The following is a 20,376-nucleotide window of genomic DNA, read 5'->3' on the forward strand; positions in this document are numbered from 1 at the left end:
ACCATGCTAGGTTTATAAAATTTTTTTTTTAAAGTGGGGGATTGGAATTGAATCAAGGCTCCAGATTTAATTACGTATTTACAGGAAGTCCAAAGGGAACAGACATTATTGCAGGGATATGAAAGGCAAAATCCAGAATGTGGAAAATTCCAAGCACAAGCAACTCAGAATCTTCAGCAAGAGTCTTAGCAGGCTTGGTGTAGTGGCACATGGCTGTAATCTCAGCACTCGAGGCAGAGGCAGGAGAATCGCCATGAGTTTGAGGTCAGCCTGGTCTACACAGTAAGTTCAAGGCCTGAACCACATAACAAGACCCTGTCTCAAAAATTAAAAAAGAATTTAAGAGGGCGGGGGATTTAGCTCAGTGTTTTTGCTGCCTGCTGCGCAAGTGCAAGGACCCGAGTTCAATCCCGTGTACCAAAAAAATAAATAAATTAATTAAAAATAAAAAGGCCTGGGAATGTGGTTCAGTAGTGCTTGCCTTACTATGCATAGTGTTCAATCTCTTCTTTCATGGGTCACGTGTGAGTGTGTGTGTGTATGTGCTTGTCAGTGTTCTGTTTATAGCTTTATGGAAATAACCAACTCTAAAAAGAATTAAGACAAAGTCCCTGGTGTGGTGCTACCTATGGAGGCTGGACAGGAGGATCACAAGTTTAAGGCCAGCCTGGAATACATGGTGAGAATCTCGCTAAAAAACAAATAGCTGGGAATGATGGCTCACACCTGTAATTCTAGCACTCAGGAGGCTGGAGCAGGAGGATCACCAAGAGTTTGAGGCTAGCCTAGGCTATGTAGTGAGTTTGAGGTCAGCCTAAACTACATAGTGAGATCTTGTCTCAAAATAAATAAACAAATAAAAATAAAAAACAGGCCGGGGATTTAGCCGCCTGCTGCGCAAGCGCAAGGACCCAAGTTTGATCCCTGGTACCAAAAAACCCCCAAAAAATCACAGCTACAATATATATTTGAGGACTAATTTTGTTTGTTTTTGTTTTGTTTTTTGAGACAGGGTCTTGCCATATTGTTCAGGTTAGCCTTGAACTCAAAGTCCAGGCTGGACTCAAACTCACAATGATCCTCCTGTTTCAACCTCCCCAGTGTTAGGATTACAATTGTGTGCCATCATGCCTTGCTACTAACCCCAGATCTCTTTCTCTCTTTTTTTTTGGTACAGGGGATCGAACTCGGGTCCTTGGGCTTGCGCAGCAGGCGGCGAAACCACTGAGCTAAATCCCTGGCCCAACCCCAGATCTCTTAACGAAGTACTTTCTGTGTTGTTCAATGGTCAATAAAATTCTGCAGGAGAGAGAGCTGGGGTGTGGTTCAATGGTAGAGAGTGAGTTTAGCATAGGTAATGTCCTGGCTTCAATCCTCAGGACCCCACCCCCAAAAGCAAAACAAAATGATCTTCCCTGGCAGAAGGGATTTATGGTAGTCCTTATTTTTCAGGAGTTTTTGCTTTTGGTCAGATGAGAGAAGCTCTAGAATGGCTTCTTTCTGATTCTAAAATACCTATAATCCAAGCACTCGGGAGGCTGAGACAGGAGGATCATCTTGGGGTTTGAGGCCAGTGTGGGCAACATAGTGTATTCAAGACCAGCTTACAGGACATAGCAAGGGCCGGGGATTTAGCTCAGTGGTTTCGCCGCCTGCTGCACAAGCACAAGGACCTAAGTTTGAAAAAAACAAAACAAAAAAAAAGCTGAAGGTAGTTTTGTTTGCTTGTTTAGGTAGGGTATTGCTATATCCTTTTTTTTCTTTGGTACCGGCGATCAAACTCGGGTCCTTGCGCTTGTGCAGCAGGCGGCGAAACCACTGAGCTAAATTCCCAGCCCTCTACCTTAAATTTTAAAATAATCCTATACCAACATGGCGTATTATGGGGTAGCACATTCAAATACCCTTCAGGGAACTGGAAGTTGTATTTTTTTTTTTTTTTGGTACCGGGGATCGAACTTGGGTCCTTGTGCTTGCGAGGCAGGCGACGGAACCATTGAGCTAAATCCCTGGCCCTGGAAGTTGTATTTTATTATATTTCCTAGCAGTGGAAAAGTTTATTAAAAAAAGTAAAAGTGAAGAGTGGGAGAGAAACTGGCTCTTCAGAGAGAGCTTGGGCTGAATAAATTTTTTTAAAAAGTAAGAGCAAAAATAAAAGTACATGCTGCGTCTGGGAAACACAGCATGGGCTATCATAGAAAGCTGTGATAGCTGGAACTAGAAGTGTACATGAAACAAAAGTGGCCAGAGGATAGTAAAGGTTGAAGCAGGGTAGTGAGTGACACAGGGGTTCATTAGACTATATTTATTACATTTTTTTTTTTGGTACTGGGGATCAAACTCGACACCTTGCACTTGCGAGGCAGGCGCCGGAACCACTGAGCTAAATCCCCAGCCTATTACTTTTTTCTATGTTTGAAATTTTCCATAATATAACTTTTGTGTGTGTGTGTGGTACTGGGGATGGAACCCAGGGGCCTTATGCACCCTAGGCAAGTGCTCTACCACTGAGTTATACTCCCCAGACCTCATAATAAAACATTTAAAAAATTAGATATAGCTGGGTATGGTGTCACATGCCTGTAATCCCAGCCTCTGGAGGCTGAGCCAGGCAGATTGCAAATTCAAGGCCAGCCTGGGAAACATAGGGATAGCCAGTTTCAATTAGGAAAAAAAGAAAAGAAAAAAAAGTATGTATTTTGACCTTGCCACTCACTGGCTGTGCAAACTTGGGCAAGTTTACTTCTCCGAGCCTCTGTTTCTCATCTGAAAAATGAGTAGGGCTGCAAAGATAGCTTCTTCCAAGCTTGCTACACAGATTGAGCTAATAGATGCACATAGCTCACTACATGGGAAACACTAAATATATGGTGCTGGCCTGTAGTTTTGACTCCTATAGGAATGTTGAGTTCCATGGATTTATTATGGAAAGTGGGCAGGAATTTAACTTAGGATCATGGGCTGGGGTGTAATTCAGTGGTAAAGTACTTGCCAGCATGCCTAATACACCGAGTTCCAAATCCAATGCTGAAAGAAAAAAAGAAAGAAAAAAAAAAAGGTAGGAGTGGTGGTACACACCTGCACTCGGGAGGCTGAGGCAGGAGGATCACCATGAGTTCGAGGCCACCCTGGACATATAGTAAGTTCAAGGCCAGCCTGAACTACATAGTGAGACCCTGTCTCAAACCCCTCCCCCCAAGAAATAGAGGGTCACAAACTCAAGGCCAGCCTGGACTACATAGCAAGATATATCTCAAAATAAAATTTACAAAAAGTGCTAGAGTTATAGCTCATTTCTAGAATGTTTGTCAAACATGTACGAGGCCCTGGTTCAATCCCTGGTACAGTTAAGGGGAGGATTAAATCTACTAATTTAGGATAATGTAATGTCAGCACTGGGACAGGCTCCTGGGAAATCTAGAAAGATCCTTTTGAGCAGGAGAAAGTGAGTCCCTGGGGGCTTTAGGAACTGCTGATGGTGCCAGAGGCAGTCAGTAGTAGGACAGAAATCAGACTCCAAAGGAGCTTCCTGGTGGTCCTGGGGTTCTGGGTTTTGTGGATTGAGTCATCTGTCCCCACCCTCCACTTCATAGGGCCATTCTTCCTTGGGTTAATATTGGTCAAGTAAAGACAAGTACACCAAGTGCACAGAGCTTTATAGTTTACAAAGTTGCAAACTTGGTCCAACAGACCCTCCCTCCAGCCTGGATGATAGTGAATTCTGGAGGAATATCCGATCTGGCAGAAAGACACCAAATCCCCCATGAGTGGGTTGGAAACTAAAGCTAATGGGCCAGGCTCTGCAATTGCTTGACTACTGTGAAAAATGAGAGTTCACCTTCAGAAGGTTAGATCTCTGCAAAACACTAAACGCCCGATACCCTCTTCGGCCTGTGGAAAAGTACTAAGCTACAGAGAAGTCAGCTACCAACTTCCAAGGAGGTTGGGAGGGGAAAGCAATTACTATGGCAACATCTTTGGCAGCCTCTTCTTGGCTAAAAACAGCAGCTTTCAGCAGGTTTCAGCAGGGTGGGGAAGAGCGAAGTCTTAACTCCAGCACAGCAACTGCTGGAAGCCAATCTCCTAGCAGAGCTCAGTGGCGAGAGGAAGATGACAGCCAATGAAGAGGCTTGGAGCTTGTGTCATCGTTTGGAGCTAGACTGAATTACCAGAAGGCAGGCACATGTGACCGTTTCCTTGGTGACCTCCCTTAGCAACTCTAACTGGTCCGTTTATGAGCTTTGGAAAATTCCACCCAGCACTTGCCTGATTTTTCTTTTTTTTTTTTAACTTTCTCTGTCTCTTCTTGCTCCAAGAAGAACAGGACAGGACGTCACTACCAAGATTTAACCCCTTTTAGATATGTACCTGGCTCTCGTCAGCTCTGGGGATCTAAGAGGGGTGCAGGCATCTCTTGGTTGTCCATGGTTACTCTAATTTCATAGCAGACTGCTGTTACCTACTGCCTTCTGCTTAGTACTGGAAGAGGGAGGGGAGGTGGCCCGAGACACGGAAGGGACAGCACCTCCTACAGGGTGTGTCACTTTGAGCCAGGCTCTGTACTCTGCTCCTGACCACCTCACAGCTCATTCCCATTTCACTGAGGAATAAACTGCTTTAGGATAAAGGAATTGCCAAGTTCCCTGAGTACATGCAGTAAGGAGAAGCAGGCTGGGACCACCTTGCCATGCAGGCCTCTGTCGTGCCCATGATGGGATGAGCCGCGACACACTGGGTGAGTGGAAGAATGGGAGGAAGCCCCTAGCAGCTCCAGGACACCCTAGTAGCCAGGCCGAGCTGAGGGCTGATGGATCCGGTTGAACATTTAGCCCATAGAGCTGGCCACACTGGGAATCTGGCTGAAGGCAGTGGAGAGGGCAAAGCTACAAGCACTCCTGTCTGGTTCCTGCTAGCCTGGGCTGGGAGAATCCACCAGGGACCACTGCCTAGAACCTACAGTGACTTTGAGTCCCCGGTGGGGCCTAGGCCACGCCCAACAGACTTGTGGATGACACATAAACTCAAGTAGGGCTGTGTCCTGAGGCAGGACTATAAGAAGACATGGACTCTGTTTTCAAGGTTATTAAGTGGCAATGACAAAACACAATAAAAACCATGTGGCATAGCTCAAGATAACAACGGATGAGTCATCAACTGAAAGGCACCATCAGGGGTGAAGTGGCTGGATGGCCTGACTGGGGGAAAGCTTCCAGGAGGGGGGATGGGGTCCCAGCTTGGTCCCTAACATTGGGAGGCTGGGGGCTCCCATTGTCAGGGAGAATGGCAGTGTTTTGGGAGAGAGGCACCTGGCTGGAGCTCCAGGGTAACTAGGGCCCCAGCAGGGAGCAGGAGTGGAGGTTTAACTGGGGGAGGGGCACATGGCCCTGCTTCAGGGCTGGGCAGAGAGTGAAGATGGGGGCGAGTGAGGAAGGGTGACATTTTTCATCCTAGGCTATCTCCCCATCTGGGGTCATTGTTGACACCTGGGCCTCAGCTGAAGTCTGCCTATGCAGAATAGTCACGGAAATTTCCACCCAGCTTCTTTCCCAGTGCTCAGTTCTCAGCTCCACCTTCTCCCCAGCCTGTGTAGGCTGCAGGATGGAGAGGCCGGCAGAGGGGGAGGATGACAGCGTCCTCCAGAACTCAGTGTGCCTGAGGCATGGGTGGCCTTCCCAGAGCACAGCACAACACAGTGGGTGGGGATGGACTGAGGCTGGGGGCACCTAAATGCTGTGAGTGTGATGCTGATGCATGATTTTCCTGGAGAGATGCAAAAGAAACATCCGCTTCCGAACTGAGGGGGACCAACAGTCCAAAGAATGACTCCGAAAAGTCCAGCTTGACAAGTAGATGAGTGTATTAGGGGTCACTTACAAAACAGTGGATGACTTGTGGGCTGCAGCACCCAAGGTCACCAACACCCACTTTGCTAAACTGCTGGTTTTACACAGTTCTAATTAAAATAGCAAAAGCGGGGTCAAAAGCAAGAGGTCTCTTTGGGAGAAGTTATGGCTGCTCCCCTCCCATCCCATCCTTAGTGGGAACTCTGATGGTCTCAGCAAACACTGTCTTGCCCCAGTGGTGGGTGGCCTCGTGCTGCAGTCTGGCACAGCCTCAGCACCCGGAGTTTAGGCATCAAAAGATGGAGTCACTTTGGCGAGGGTTCAGAGAACAGTTCTCACTACAACCACTCAAGCAGCCAGAACTGATCTGTGTGCTCTGATTTCTTGGGGAGAGTATTTTATATCTATGTCTAGAAACTTCCAAGTAGAAGTGGCTTCTTTGGGGAAAGAGGTTGGGAAGACACAGGAGCAGCCCCATCTCCCAGGAGCTCTCCGAGCAGCAGCAGTCGCTGGGAGTGCTGGGCTGGAATGAGTTCCTGTCACAGGGCCCAGGGCGATAGAGTTGGGTACCAACAGGCCCAGTGACATGCCTATGGTGTCCCTGCCATGGCCACAGGTGACAATGGGGCTGTCCTTCTGCCTCACTGGCACAATCCACTTCCCTGTCACTGCGTGGAGGCCCCAGAGGGGCACCTGTCCTCTCCCTGCAAATGAGAGGCTCCCTTTTGGCCCTCAGGGGACTGAAGGAACCCTGTTAACAAACACATAAGCATCCTGAAAACACAGGCCATGCTGGGGCAGAGAATGAGTGTGGGTGATGTTAAGGGACAGCTGGAGAGGCGGCTCACAGATCCTTTCTAAGGAGAGGTGCAGGGCAGGTGACGCGAATGACTGTGCCACCTGTGGCACTGGGTAGACCATTCCCTGAAGTTGGTCAGGGAGAGTAAAAGAACATGAGTCCAGCAGGGGCCAGGTGCTGAAGGACAGAAAGAAGAGAGCCTGTAGGGGAGCCATCATCCCCTAGTCTAGACCTCCACACCCTCTGACCTGGACTGTGACAATGAACCCAAGTACCCTCCCCTCCGCATCTCCCAGCTCGGCCACCTTACATATTCGGTTGCTTTTTTGTTTTTGTTGGGTTTTTAAAATTAATTTTATGGGGGCTGGGGATTTAGCTCAGTGGTTTCATTGCCTGCTGCGCAAGTGCAAGGACCCGAGTTCGATCCCCGGTACCCCCCCAAAAAAATTAATTTTATGGTACATTTTAGGTATACAATATAATGATATCCATCATTGGAAATATGTACCTTTACATAATCTATCTTGGTTGTTATTTTTTTCCCATTCCCTTGCCCTCCCTTCAACCCCCCCCCCATTTACAAAGACTTTGTTTCCATTTTTTCCTTTTCTCATATTAATTCCATAAGGTTTTTTTTGGTACCTGGGATCTATGTTTTTTGTTTTGTTTTGTTTTTGGTACCAGGGATCCAACTCAGGACACTTGCCAGGCAGGCGTGGTGCCACTGAGCTAAATACCCGGCCTTTTTTTGTTGTTTTTTTGAGACAGTGTCTTGCTGTGTAGTTCAGGCTGGCCTTGAACGCACTCTGTAGCCCTTGAGGTGACCCTGCTGCTTCAGCCTCCTGAGTGCTGGTATAGGAATGTGCCACCGGCTCCCACAGACTTGCTTCTGTGGCATGTGGGCCACGGCTGCACAGAGGAAGGAGGAACTTGCCTATGTGTGAGTGTGCACGTGTGTATGCAGAAGGCATACAATGTTTAATAAGCATCATGCTGGACATGCTGGGCCAACCCAAACATTCACCAGGAGCCTCAGGCAGTGACCGAACACCTTTGAAGTATGAGAATGTGCATGTGACCCACCCAGAAGACTCACTGGTCTTTCAGGCTGTTCTAGAAGGATCACTCAGCCTCCCGGCCTAGGACTCAGCCTCCACAGTGACTCACCCTGGAAGAATGGCAGCCAGGACTAAGTCAGGCTCTGTCTCTCCACTTTTGGGGGTAAGAGGGCACCTGGAGTCATATGAGGACCCGCCCAAACTCTGTGGGTCATAGTCTGCCCAGAGGTTCTTTGGAGAGGTACACAGTTCCCAGAATCCTATGAGGTACAGCTCAGTGTCATTTCATCCCAGTCTGATGGCAGCCATGTCTCTGTCACTCTCCATCTGTGCTGTTCCCAGGCAAGCACATAAATTGTCTCTAAATTCTGTGTTCTTCCTCACCACACCCTCCAACACCTGGCAACTGAGCAAACTGCTGAAAACCTGCATGGGGATGTACTCAACTGAACTTACTTTTCACAAGTGTCTCTGGGCTGGGCACTTCAGGACAGGGAACCATTGTCCTCTTATAGTCCCCTCCCATGTGGCATTACTAGGCACACTGCATGACCTGGGCATCTACCACCCTTGTGCTTTTCATTTTTTTGGTTGTATGTGTGTGTTTTTTACTGATTTGTAATTTATTTGTTTTGGGGGGCTTTTTTGGTACCAGGGTTCAAACTTGGGTCCTTGCGCTTGCAAAGCAGGCAACGAAAACACTGAGCTAAATAGCCGGCCCCTGATTTGTAATTTAAAAAAAATTTTTTTTGAGACAGAGTCTTGCTACATTGCCAGGCTGGTCTCAAACTCTTGGACTGCTGTGATCTTCCTGATCGAGCCTCCACAGAGTAGGTGGGACCACACACACATGCAACCATGTGCCCACTGTGGTTTTATTTATTTGTTTGTTTTTTTGTGACAGGGTCTTGCTATGTAGTTCAGGCTGGCCTCGAACTCACTGTGTAGCCCAGGCTGGGCTCAAACTCATTACAATCCTCCTGCCTCAGCCTCCTTAGTCCTGAGATCACAGTTGGGTGCCATCACACCAGGCTCTATTTTTGTTTTTTGAGACAGGGGCTTGTTATGTTGAACTCACTATGTGGCTCAGGCTGGCCTCGAACTCGAGGCAATCCTCTTTCCTCAGCCTCCTGATTTTTACTTTGCTCTTTTTTTTTTTTTTTTTTTTGAGACAGTCTCACTATATAGTCCATTCTGGACTCAAACTTGTAATCCTACTGCCCCAGCTGCCACAGTGCTGGTCTGTTTTTATTTTTTTTCACAGTGCTGGTCTTATGGGTGAGCCCCACTACACCTGGCTCTGTATGTGTTTAAATAACAGAAGAAATACAAGTCCAGTGTACTTATTTAGTCATTTCTCTAGACATTTCCTGAGCCCCTAATGTGTGCCAGGCATTAATGCCTCTCAGCCTCAGCCTCTGTCTCAGTTTCCTTGTCTGTCTGAAGAAGTAACAGCAGGACCTGCCCCTCATTGTTATAAGGGATGGAAGAGCTACCACAGTGTTCAACACCTGTACAGGAATGGAGCCGGGCACAGGACAAACTTGCTTATGCAGCCTCATAGTGCGCAGTAGGGGGACCACAGGAAGCCAGTGGCGGTTCAGCCTAGCGGGAAGAAAGCAGGTCAGTTAGCAAGTCTCCAGCCACGTGCAGCTGCTTGAGGAGAGAGAACAGACAGACAGGGCACCTGGGGAAGGAACATAGGAACTAGAAACAATGGTGGCACATCCCTGTAATCCCAGCACTTGGGAGACTGAGACAGGAGGATTTGGAATTGGTGCCTAGCCTGGGCAATTCAGCAACTTAGTGAGATTCTGTCTCAAATAAAAAATAAAAGGCCTGAGTATGTAGTTCAAATGTGAAGGCCCTGGGTTCAATCCCAGTACCACAAAAAAGAAAGAAAAACTAGAAACATGGGGATGGAGACAAAGCAGCCTTGCTCTGTGTGTGTGTGTGTGTGTGTGTGTGTGTGTGTGTGTGTGTGGTACTAGGGATTGAACCCAGGGTTGCTCTCCCACTGAGCTATACACCCTGCCCCCCCTTCTTATTTTGAGACAGAGTCTTGCTAAATTGCCCAGGATGGACTTGAGTTTGCAATTCTTCTGCCTCAGCCTCCCAAGTGCTGAGATCACAGGTGTGTACCTCCCTGCCTAGTTTGTTTTTAACATTGAGATGAGTTCTTGCTAAATTGTCCAAGCTAGCCTTAAACTTGCAATCCTCCTGTCTTAGCCTCCCCAGGGCTGGGCTCACTGGTGTGTCCCACAGTGCTAGGCCCTTGTGAAGTTTTTCATCTGTGGAATGATGGGCCAAAGCAGCCCTTCTGGAAAACACTGTTCTACTCCTCATTGCTCATCATTCTCCCACATCCCTCAATGCTACAGCTGGGCTCCCTCAGCCAGCCCTTCTGGAAAGATCCACAGTAGGCTTTGGGGACTAGGGCCAAAGACGTGCAGCTAACAAACTGCAGAAGGGGACCAGAAGCTGGGACTCAGATGGGGTGGTGAGGGCTGGCGGGGGGGGGGGGGGGAATGGCCCTTTTCAGAGGAGGAATCCTTTGCTCCCCCTCCTCCCCAAAAGAGCATTCTAGCCTTCATGGAACCCTTTCAAGAACTGCAGAGGAGAAGATGGTTCCTTAGTGAACCAAGTGGAGAATCTGTTGCCCTTCTCTTCTGTCCTGGTGACTTCAATGCCTGTGAGAGAGAGGCTGGGGCTGCCTTGTCCCCACCTCATTTTGGAGAAGAGCAAGGACACAGCTGCTTCCAGCCTCTGTGCCTGGTGTTGCTGGACTTGGCCTTAGCAATCTGCATGGTGGTGGGTGTGCCTGATGGGTCCCAGTGATTGATTTTACACTTTCTCCAAGATACACTTTTAGCATCCAAAATCCCCTAGGAAAAAAAATGCCCTCTCTACTGCTTGCCAAAGTCCTGAGCAGCCTCACGTCATCTCTGAGGGTTTTTCTTGCAGTGGGAGGAGTCTGAGTCTACACAGAAGCTTCACAGGCCTGTGTCCTTCCTGAAATCAGCTCTGAGAAGGTGGGCAGCCAGGGAGGGGGCTGGGAACTGCAAATTCTGCTCTGGGAAACAAGAAAGTTGTTTTCTTTAACTCCCTTTTCTTTTAGAGAAAAATCACAGGATGGGCTGGAATCATGGAGGCCTGGCAGGATTCCCTTGACTCACCCAGATGGCCTCTGGGCCCTGGGGCGACTGCAGGGCCGTGGGCTGCACAGCCCTGGCATGTTCTGTCAGGGACTTGCACAGAGGCCTGGTCCAAAGTTTTGCTGGTTCAGTGCTTCTCTGTGCCATACCCTGAAGCCACAGCCAGGAAACTGAAAATCTTCCACATTCTCTGTTCTCTTCCCACCCCTTTGTTTACTGTCATTTTATAAAATTACCATCGTCTATCCCAGCCTCTTTCATCTCATCCTCTTTTTTACACATTAAGTAATGACCCGAGAAGTTATTAGGTTCCACCCAAGGTCACTCGGGTGTTTGTCAAGGGAGTGATTGCTGGAACAGGAAGCGAGGGCCTCCTGTTTTGAGTCTGCGCTGTTTTGAGGGTGCATGATGTGACTGGCTAAATGGACTTCCTCTTAAATGAGTGTCCCCAGGCCAAATGAAGACTAGGTTTGACAGAAGGGAATAAGAAGGATATTAAAGGACCAATAGAGCAAGCAGCTGTAATCAGACATTCTGAGGTTAAATGGAACATGGATGCTAACCAAAGAAAAAATTCCTGTGACCTAAAGGATCCTTAGTTCTAAGAGTTGAGAAAAGCGGGGCATTGTGGTGCATACCTGCAATCCCAGGACTCCCAGGAGGCTGAGGCAGGAGGATGTGGAGTTCCAGGCCATCCTGACCTACATAGTAAGATACTGCCTCAAAAGAAAAATAAAATAAAATAAATTGAAAGAAGGAAGACCACATAATCAAACCTACACATAATCAGTAAATCTCCTACCCAAAGCACATGGTAATTTTATTTTATTTTATTTTTATTTTTGGTACTGGGGATCGAACTCGGGTCCTTCCCTTTCGAGACAGGCGGTGGAACCACTGAGCTAAATCCCTGGCCCTAACACATGGTAATTTTAGCCTTTTAAACTTTTATTTCTGTTTTGCTAGGGATGGAACCCAGGGCCTCACATGTGCTAAGCAAGTGTTGTACCGCTGAGCCACTTCCCCAGGCCAGGCTGGCCTTGTTTAAAGAAATCCAGACAAGAAGAGACTCACTGGAGTCATTTCCAGCCTGTGGCTCAACCTGCACCTCATGGGCTGGATGCAGATGAAGAGAAGGCTGGGATCAGAATATTCTGGACACAGCCTAAGTCTGTTTTGTGAAGCAAACAGTAGATAAAGGCAGTAAAATTTGGGCCTAAACAGTACAAGCAGGGGTTAGTATCCATACTGTTCTCTAAAAATGTATTTTTCACTTACTGATGACTGGAGAAAAACTGACAATTATTTTGTGCACTTTGTGATTCTTTTTATTTAAATTATTATAATATTAAATTATCATATATATAGTTTTGGTTGTTTTGTTTTGAGACAGATTCTTGCTACTTGCTACATAGTTCAGGCTGGTTTTGAACTCACTACATAGCCTACGCTGGCCTCCAACTCACAGCAATCCTCCTGCCTCAGCCTTGCCAGTGTTGGGATCACAGGTGTGTGTCACCAAGGCCACTGGGCCCTCTGGGATTTGTAAAGTTCACTACTTGGGCTCCAGAGCAGTCCCTAAGGCAATGATGGGGAAACTTTTAGAGCTTTCAAAAATAACAAACAGCCCACTGGGCATGAGTGTCACAGGTTCCCCACCACTACCTTACAGCCTCCCTCAGTGCTTGAAAAACTGCAGCTCAGGAGGCAGTCAGGCCTGGGGGAGGAAGCCAGCAGCAAAAGGGAGAAGCAAGGGACTCTAGAACACATTCTGCTAATTCACTGTGACTCCCCAGCCTCCCAAGTCCCCATTTATTTTTGTTTTTGTTTTGGTACCGGGCGATTGAACTCAGGACCTTGCACTTTCGAGGAAGCCGGCAGAACCACTGAACTAAATCTCAGCCCCAAGTCCCCATTTGTAAATTGAGGTAACCCGACTCAGTTTTTCTCCTCCCAGAGGTAAAATTCTACTAAAAAATTTCCAGCTCCAGAGCAAACATCACGACTATCTGAAGGGAATCACTGGCAACTCAGTAATATTCCACTCTGAAGGACTTTTCAAAAACGAAGGAAGAGAAAATAACAGCTTTGTCAGGGTCAGGGGAGAAGAGCTGCTTAAACTGGCCTCATTTTATTGGAGGATGGGAGGTGAAGGATGGGGTCAACAGGGGAACCAGTACGGACTTGGTAAGAGTCCCCAGCCCTTCACAATGACTGTATTTTTTTTTTTTATTATTGAGACAGGGTCTTGCTATGTAGTTCAGGCTGGCCATGAGTTCACATATGTTGCCCAGGCTGGCCTTGAACTCTCAGCAATCCTCCTGCCTCAGCTTCCCAAGTGCTGGGACTACAGGCGTGTGCCACCATGCCCAGAAAAACCACTGTCATTGACAGGAGCCAAAGGTGTTTTAAAAATGAGAGGATAGGAAAAAAAAAAGGCTGGGTATTTAGCTCAGTGGTGCTGGGCCTGCCTCAAAAGCACAAGGTCCTGAGTTTGATCCCTAGTACCAAAAAAAAGAGGATAAACTTCATATACAATTCTATGTCATTATTTAGTGGCTATCCTAACCTTCAGTGTCATTTTTCTCTCTTGGACAATACTGCCTAAAAACAGGCCAGTTTACAAATTCTAGACTAAAACTCTGGGATGAGGTAGGGGAAGAGGGTGGGTGTCTACACCTGGCCCTTGGCCCCAGGCTTCAGACCTCTGTGTGGCTTGGGGAATTTCATTATGCTTCACAGCTTTGTGTTTTATTTGTTTTTTGGTACCGGGAATTGAACTTGGGTCCTTGCGCTTGCGAGGCAGGCGGCGGAACCACTGAGCTAAATCCCCAGCCCTACAGCTTTGTGTTTTTAAAAACAAACACAAAAACAAAAACCAAACAGGCAGCTGGGCCTGGTAGCCCAGGCCTGCCAGCACTCTTGTAGGCTGAGGCAGGAGGAAGTTCAATTAGAGCCCAACCTGGGCAATTTAGCAAGACCCTGTCTCAGAAAATGAAAAGGGCAGAGAATGCAGCTCAATGTAAAAGCTCTGGGTTCAATCCGCAGGACTGCAAAAACAAAAAACAAAATATGAAGTAGCTGCTAGGTCAGCTTGAGACTCCCATAGGGAGAGAATTCTAAGAGCCAGTAACACAGAAACACCCACTGTGTGCTTCCCCAGAGACACAGCATGTAGCATTACGAGGGGCTCATGTTAATCTTTAACTAATGAGTGACTGAGACAGTAAAACAACAGGAGAGAAGGAAAACCTAGGCTGAAAAGACTTGAAAGCAGAATCTCCGCGGAAGAAAGACGAAGCCCCAAGAACTGTGGCTTGGCAGAAGAGGGCAACTCTGCAGCCCCTCAGCCACCTCCCGATTGTCACCCAGCCCCCACGCCACTATCTCGAACAGGACAGGCGTTGGGGGCGGGGTGCGCCTGCGCACTGAGGCGCTGCGGCAAATGCCTCCGCTCCAGGAAGGCAGCCAAGACCGGCTGAATCCGGTTAGAGCCGGTGGCGTCCGCCCGCGAGCCGGCACTCCACACAGGGAGGAGACGGCTCACGACTTGCGTATCCCTGCGCGGCGCGCCTTTTGGAGCCGCGCCCCTCCTCCACCCATTGTGCCCGCGGCCCGCGCCTCTGAGTTCTCCCGGAAATGGCCGCCGCTGTCGCCGTGCTTCCCCTTCCCCGGTTCCCAGGTCCGCGGCCGAGAGTTCTGGAAGCCGCTTGGTGCGGCGCTTCAGCCTCACGCTATTTACTGCTCCCTGCGCGGCCGTCCCCCCCCCCGCTACTGGCAAATCAGTGTCTCCTTGATCCCCTGGATGTAATTCTGGGGGGAGTTGTTTAAAAGATAAAGTATTCAAACCGTGTGGAAAGAAATTGCCTTGAGATTCACGGAAAAGCTTTTCTTTTGCCCCCAACTGTGATGTAAAAAGAGTTAAGGTCAGGGAGAAACCAGAGGTGACACAGGATCTGTAAGTCCCTAGAGAAGCAGTCGCGTCAGCAATAGTTTAGGTCTTGAGGCCTTCGCGGCCTGGCTGCCCAAGGTCGCTGTGTCCCTGGAGGCCAAGGCAGATGTTTTTCGTGACACTTTTAGGGTACTTCAACTTGGGTTTCCGTGGTGGTTTGGCTTTTGCTCACTTTAAGTGAGGGGCTGGACCCTTCCGATCGTTCATGTTTGCAAGAAACAGAGAGCTGTGGGGTCAAGCTAGTATTGAGTGACTGAGAACATAAAACGTGTAAAATGGCCGAGCCGCCCCCGATTCCAGAGGCCCCGAGGGCGTTCGTGAGGCCAGTTCAGAAGTGGGTGTTCGCACTCAGTGACCTCCCAAGCAGATCGCCTCGTGTGCTGACCCGGTTTCTAGAATAAAATAATGTGTGTGGCGTAATCTCGGGCGAATATCAGGGTCGAGGGCGGTGGGGAGAAACCCACAATTTTATTGTCGACTGTCTGCAGCGGATATCTGCGAGGCAGACGCCCGGTTACGAAATGAGAAATTAAAGACAACAAACACATCTTAGTCTTCCTTCAAATAACGGCAACTAGTACCTAGTGTACTTCACGAAAACACAAAAGGTACTTCAAGAGCTATTTTTAAAATGCCCAATATTGGCTCCGAGTTGTAAACGGTTTGGTAACCTATTTAAATATGGTTTCCATCCCTTGATTGTTGTTTCAGTTTATACTCACTTGTTAGTGAGTCCGGGGTATTTCTGGGTATTACTTTGTATTCAAATACCATAAACTGTTCAGAACAATCTAGAGAATTGTATAATTTCGAATCTATTTTTACCTCTTCCGGGGAACTATTTTTCTTCCTCACAAAGGCGGCGGAGGGTTATTTAATTCTAGCGATGTACGCCGTCATTCATGCATAAATACGGCTCTCTCAGCCCCTGCGGCAGGCTTTCAGGCAGCGAGCGCCGAGGAGGCTTATGAGGCAGAGCTTGAGGAAACGCAGATAAGTTTTTACTTAAAAAGATTGCTGTAATTAGAGAATTTAAGTAGTTATTAGCTTAACGAAGACATAGCACTTAAAATTAAGTTTTTAAAGTGGCTTTAATGGCTTTTAAAAATAAATAGGAAGACAAAGTAGTTTGAGAAAACATGAACGTGATGATTGAGGTGAAGCTTGTGCTTGGATTAAAAAAAAAGGTTAAGCCTCTATATTAAACCTTTGAAGCCTTTTGATTTAGCCTTTAGTGAAAGGTAGCCGTGTAGATTGTTAAACATGACTAAGCAATCTAAACGTTTTTATCGTTTTTCTTTTTCTTTTTTTGGTACCGGGGATCGAACTCAGGTCCTTGAGCTTGCGCAGCAGGCAGCGAAACCACTGAGCTAAATCCCCGGCCAAAACGTTTTTTAAAAGTAAAGTTGTAGGTAATTAAAATTCGAAGGCGGTGGTTTAAGGAAGTTTAAATGGAAGGTGGCTAGAGGACCATGACGCAGGAAAGATTTCGTGGTGGAGTATTTTATAAATATCGAAAATAAGTATCAGTTGGGAATGGTAGGTTAAATTTGAAGAAAGATTAGAAATTTGAAAAACTCGAGGACAAGTTGAAGGTGAAGACCTAGAGAAGATAGGAAAACTAGAAGATAAACGTATGCCTTTGGAAGAAGTGTTAATTTAAGCTACAACATAGGCAGAAGAAACTTAGAAGATGAAAATACTGTGAAGGAAAGGTATTGGAGCAACAAAAGGGCAAAATAATACAAACCTAGAAGAAAAGTAGAAGATAGAAACAAGATGAAATTTTGGTCAAGGAAAGGTATTTCAGATAGAAAATGCAATGACCTAAAACAACTGGACGAGAAAAGATAAATTGAAGCCAGAAATATGAGATAAAATACAATTAATTGGTAGTTTTTTAAAAAGCTTATTTTTAACTTAATGGTGGTGCATAAGTTTCAAATGCCAAAAGTGAGGATGTTTAGACTAGAGCCAGTTGTGAAGATTATTTGAAGATGATAGATCCAGTTAAGTCTACATGAGAAAGGAGCTATAGAAGGACTGAAGTAATTCAAAACCTGAGGCAGAATGCTTTTGAAAGAGTTGAAAGAATTAAAGGCTTTAAATCCAGTAGCTTAGTTCACTGAAAAATTTAAAGGACTTTGAATTCGAGATCAAGAATTAAACTTTGCATTGGACTTTGTGCTAATCCTTAAAACCCTGAGGACTAGTAATAAATGGCAGCTAACCCAGGTGCTACACAGAAGTGGATTCAGTGAATCTAGGAAGACAGGAGCAGCAGACAGGATTCCAGGAACCAGTGTTGGTGAAGCTAGGACGGAGGAGCCAGCAGTTCGTGGTGAAGATAGGAAGGAGTCCGGGAAGCAGTGCGATTTGGTGAAGGTGCCCCCTAATGTTTTGGTGGTGAAGCTAGGAGAGGAGTCGAAGGCGAAGCGAGTGCGGTTTTGTGAAGCTAGCAGCTTGGCTTGTCATCTACCTCGGAGGCGGCGAGCAGGCGCTGTGGATAGATAGCGGCTTCCTAGACCAGCATGCCTGTGTGCAGAGCTGCAGGGAGAGCAAGCGAGTGGTGTGGTAAAAACCCGGTCGGCTGTGTGGTCCTTTCCTGTAACTTGTGTATGGTAACTTTTTACTTTCCTAATGGTTTTGGGGGAGTTGTGTCCTTTGTAAAGTGTTTTACATGGGTGTAGGCCGATTTCCGGGTGTTGTAGGTTTTTCTTTTTCAGGCTTAAAGTTCTGTCATGCATCTTGTCTGAAGCATTTGAGGGCAGACTGCCAAGGCACGGAGGAATGGTAGATGGCAAGTTTTTTAAAAACCTATTTGAAGGAAAATTTTAATTTTATAGAGCCAGCAGACAAATTTTGAAGTAAATCTGTAAGGAGTCGTGTTTAGTTGGAGTTAAATAAAGTTTCAGTTTTGTGACTTGTTTTTTTTCCTCGCCCTGAATTAATAGTTCTGTAAACATGGAGTCTGGGTGTTGTAACGGGGGAAATTTTTTTCTGTGGTGGGGATGGGACAAAATGTATTTTGAGTTCTTTTCCCCTTAGGTCTGTCTAGAATCCTAAAGGCAAATGACTCAAGGTAACAGAAAAGAAAATCCAGTATCAGGATAATCAGAAAACCGCAGGTTTACAGTTTCTAGAGACTAGAGCACCAGTAGCGCTCACTTTCAGTCTGGAGGAGCTGTCCATTGGAGAAATGGCTGGTAGTTTTACTCTTTTTTAAACCCCTTAATCAGACTTTTTAAAGCACTTTAACGCCTGAACTGTATTTGGGGATGGTTTTAACAGGGAAGAGGGGGCGGGGGGAGGAAATGTGTTTTTTTTAAGATTTTCCACAGATACTATAGTGCTATTGACAGACTGAGTTAGAGAAGGCGAGTACCGCTATGCTGTTGGCACGAACATCTGCAGGGATTGGAGCTGCTTTTATCCTTGGAAGAGTTTTCCCAGTTGAAGCTGAAAAGTACAGCACAGTACAGCTTTGGTTCATACTCAGTCAACTCAGGAGAACTTCAGAAGAGCTTGGCTAGGCCAAATGTTGAAGTTAAGTTTTCAAATAACGGTTTACAGTACCAAAAGGGGAGGGGCAATTTTTGGCAATTAGTTGGCAGCTTGTTGTGGTTGGGATGGGGGGGTTAGGTAATTGTTTAGTTTATGATTTCAGATAATTCATTCCAGAGAAGTTAAAATACTTAGGATGGAAAAACTAAGGAAATCTCAACATTCAAGTTGGCAAGTAACTCCCAATCCTAGTTCTTTGTTTCTTCTAGTCTGAGTTGGGCAGCTGGGGAGATAGCGCTGGGGGTACCAGTGCATTAATTTGGGCAAGGAAGATAAACAATTAACAAGGTTGTCTTCCCCCCAAAGTATGTATACATTTATATACATGAGGCTTGGGGAAGGAAATTGTTGGACTGGGGTTGGTCTGGCCTCCTGAAATGATACTGAATAGTTGGCGGTCTTGGGAAAATTTTTAAAACCTACATTTTGGATACAGATGGTAGTGTGTGGTTCTCTTTTGGAATTTTTTTCAGGTGGTTTAATATAACTTAATACTACTGTAGGAACTTCAGAGCAAAGGAAGTGGCTTAATGACCCTGAAGGGATTTCTTCTGATGGTAGCTTTTATATTATCAAGTAAGATTCCATTTTCAGTTGTGTGGAAGCAAATTTTTTTCCTAGCTTAGGAAAAATTTTCCTTTGTGTGACTGGCAGTACATGATGTAAAGGTATGCTTTAAAATTTTGTGCATTGTATTTTAAATTTGTGTATTTGTAACAGAATTACGATAGTTCAGTTTTAAATGTCTCTTAGAGGGTGGGCTTTTGTTGATGAGGGAGGGGGAAACCTTTTTTTTTCTGTAGACTTTTTTCAGATAACATCTTCTGAGTCATAACCAGCCTTGGCAGTATGATGATGACCTAGATGCAGAGGGAACAGCTCCTTGGTGAATGATAAGTAAAGGCAGAAAAGATTATGTCATGCCTCCATTGGGGAATAAGCATAACCCTGAGATCTTACTACAGATGAAAACATTGGCCACATATGCAAAAATATTTAAACGAAAGAAAGCTACCAATTTAAAGTTATGGAATCTACCATTTTAAAGTTAATGGTTTATCAAGCTATACCCACAAAAATAAGGAACAAAGAAGATCAAATGTCTACCTCAAACCCTGCTTTTACAAAAGCAGAATAAAGTGAAATGAAACAAATGATGATATATACTGCGTTAATCCTGGAGTGAAAGAAGCTGAAATAATTGAGTGGGATCGAGTGGATTGAAAGGAGGCTGTCCTGTGTGCCAATCTTTCGTTTGCCTCAGACAGGTTTCTCTTCGTTATCAGAAGAGTTGCTTCATTTCTTCTGGGAGCAGAAAACAGCAGGCAGCTGTTAACAGATAAGTTTAACTTGTATCTGCAATTTTGCATGTTAGGGATAAGTGCTTAATTATGAGTTGTGGAGGTTAATCAGACATGGCACTTTTTCCTGACCCCATCCTTGGGGCATTTCAGGATTGTGAGAAATTTTCCCATCCATCTTTTTTTTTTTTTTTTAAAGTAACTAGGCCTTGTGCCAGTGGCCTTACATGAGATGGGATACTGCACCTCACTGGAGGCAGATCTTTAAACGCCTCTTAAGTGAGAAGAGCCTTAATCTCAATGCTTATGAAACAGGAATTTTTTAGCATTGAATCTCTGAAGACCCTTAGAAGGGCGATAGCATAATGTGCTGTTAAGTCAGATAAGTTTATCATGCTAAAACTTACATTTTGTGTTCCGATGTATATTGCGCATAAAACTTAAGTTAATAAAATATTACTAGAGAATGTATGTTTTTAGAAAACCTGTCTCCTTATTTAAATAAAATGTTTGTCTTGTAGTTAGTGTTGGGGCAATCTGGGGGGGTATTCTTCTCTAATCTTTCAGAAATTTTGTCTTCGAACACTCTTAAATGGACAAGAGCAGGAATTGAACAGAAGACCGAATTTAACTAACTTAAGGCAGGAAAGACAAATTTTATTCTTCATAAAATGATGAGCAATTAAAATCCCAGATACATGGCA

General features: G+C 45.9%; 2 long non-coding RNA genes across 3 annotated transcripts; one reads left to right on the forward strand and one right to left on the reverse strand.

Moving 5' to 3' along the window:
* The first annotated feature begins 3,838 nt into the window (after positions 1-3,838).
* LOC147829510 (uncharacterized) lies at positions 3,839-19,918 on the forward strand. Of its 2 annotated transcripts, XR_015448922.1 has the most exons (3): positions 3,981-4,735; positions 9,759-9,834; positions 11,822-19,918. It is a non-coding gene; the product is annotated as an uncharacterized LOC147829510 (long non-coding RNA). The 2 variants fall into 2 exon arrangements; XR_015448921.1 differs by lacking the exon at positions 9,759-9,834 and having other exon boundaries at positions 3,839-4,735.
* LOC110350669 (uncharacterized) lies at positions 8,684-14,235 on the reverse strand. The gene is made up of 3 exons (XR_002397393.2): positions 14,108-14,235; positions 11,494-11,571; positions 8,684-9,305 (listed from the first exon to the last, which is right to left on the reverse strand). It is a non-coding gene; the product is annotated as an uncharacterized LOC110350669 (long non-coding RNA).
* Positions 19,919-20,376: the final 458 nt, after the last annotated feature.

The sequence above is a fragment of the Heterocephalus glaber genome, unplaced genomic scaffold, assembly GCF_053883595.1.
Source record: "Heterocephalus glaber isolate CG9 unplaced genomic scaffold, H.glaber_assembly_v1.0 deba00000594, whole genome shotgun sequence".
Lineage (NCBI taxonomy): Eukaryota > Metazoa > Chordata > Mammalia > Rodentia > Bathyergidae > Heterocephalus > Heterocephalus glaber.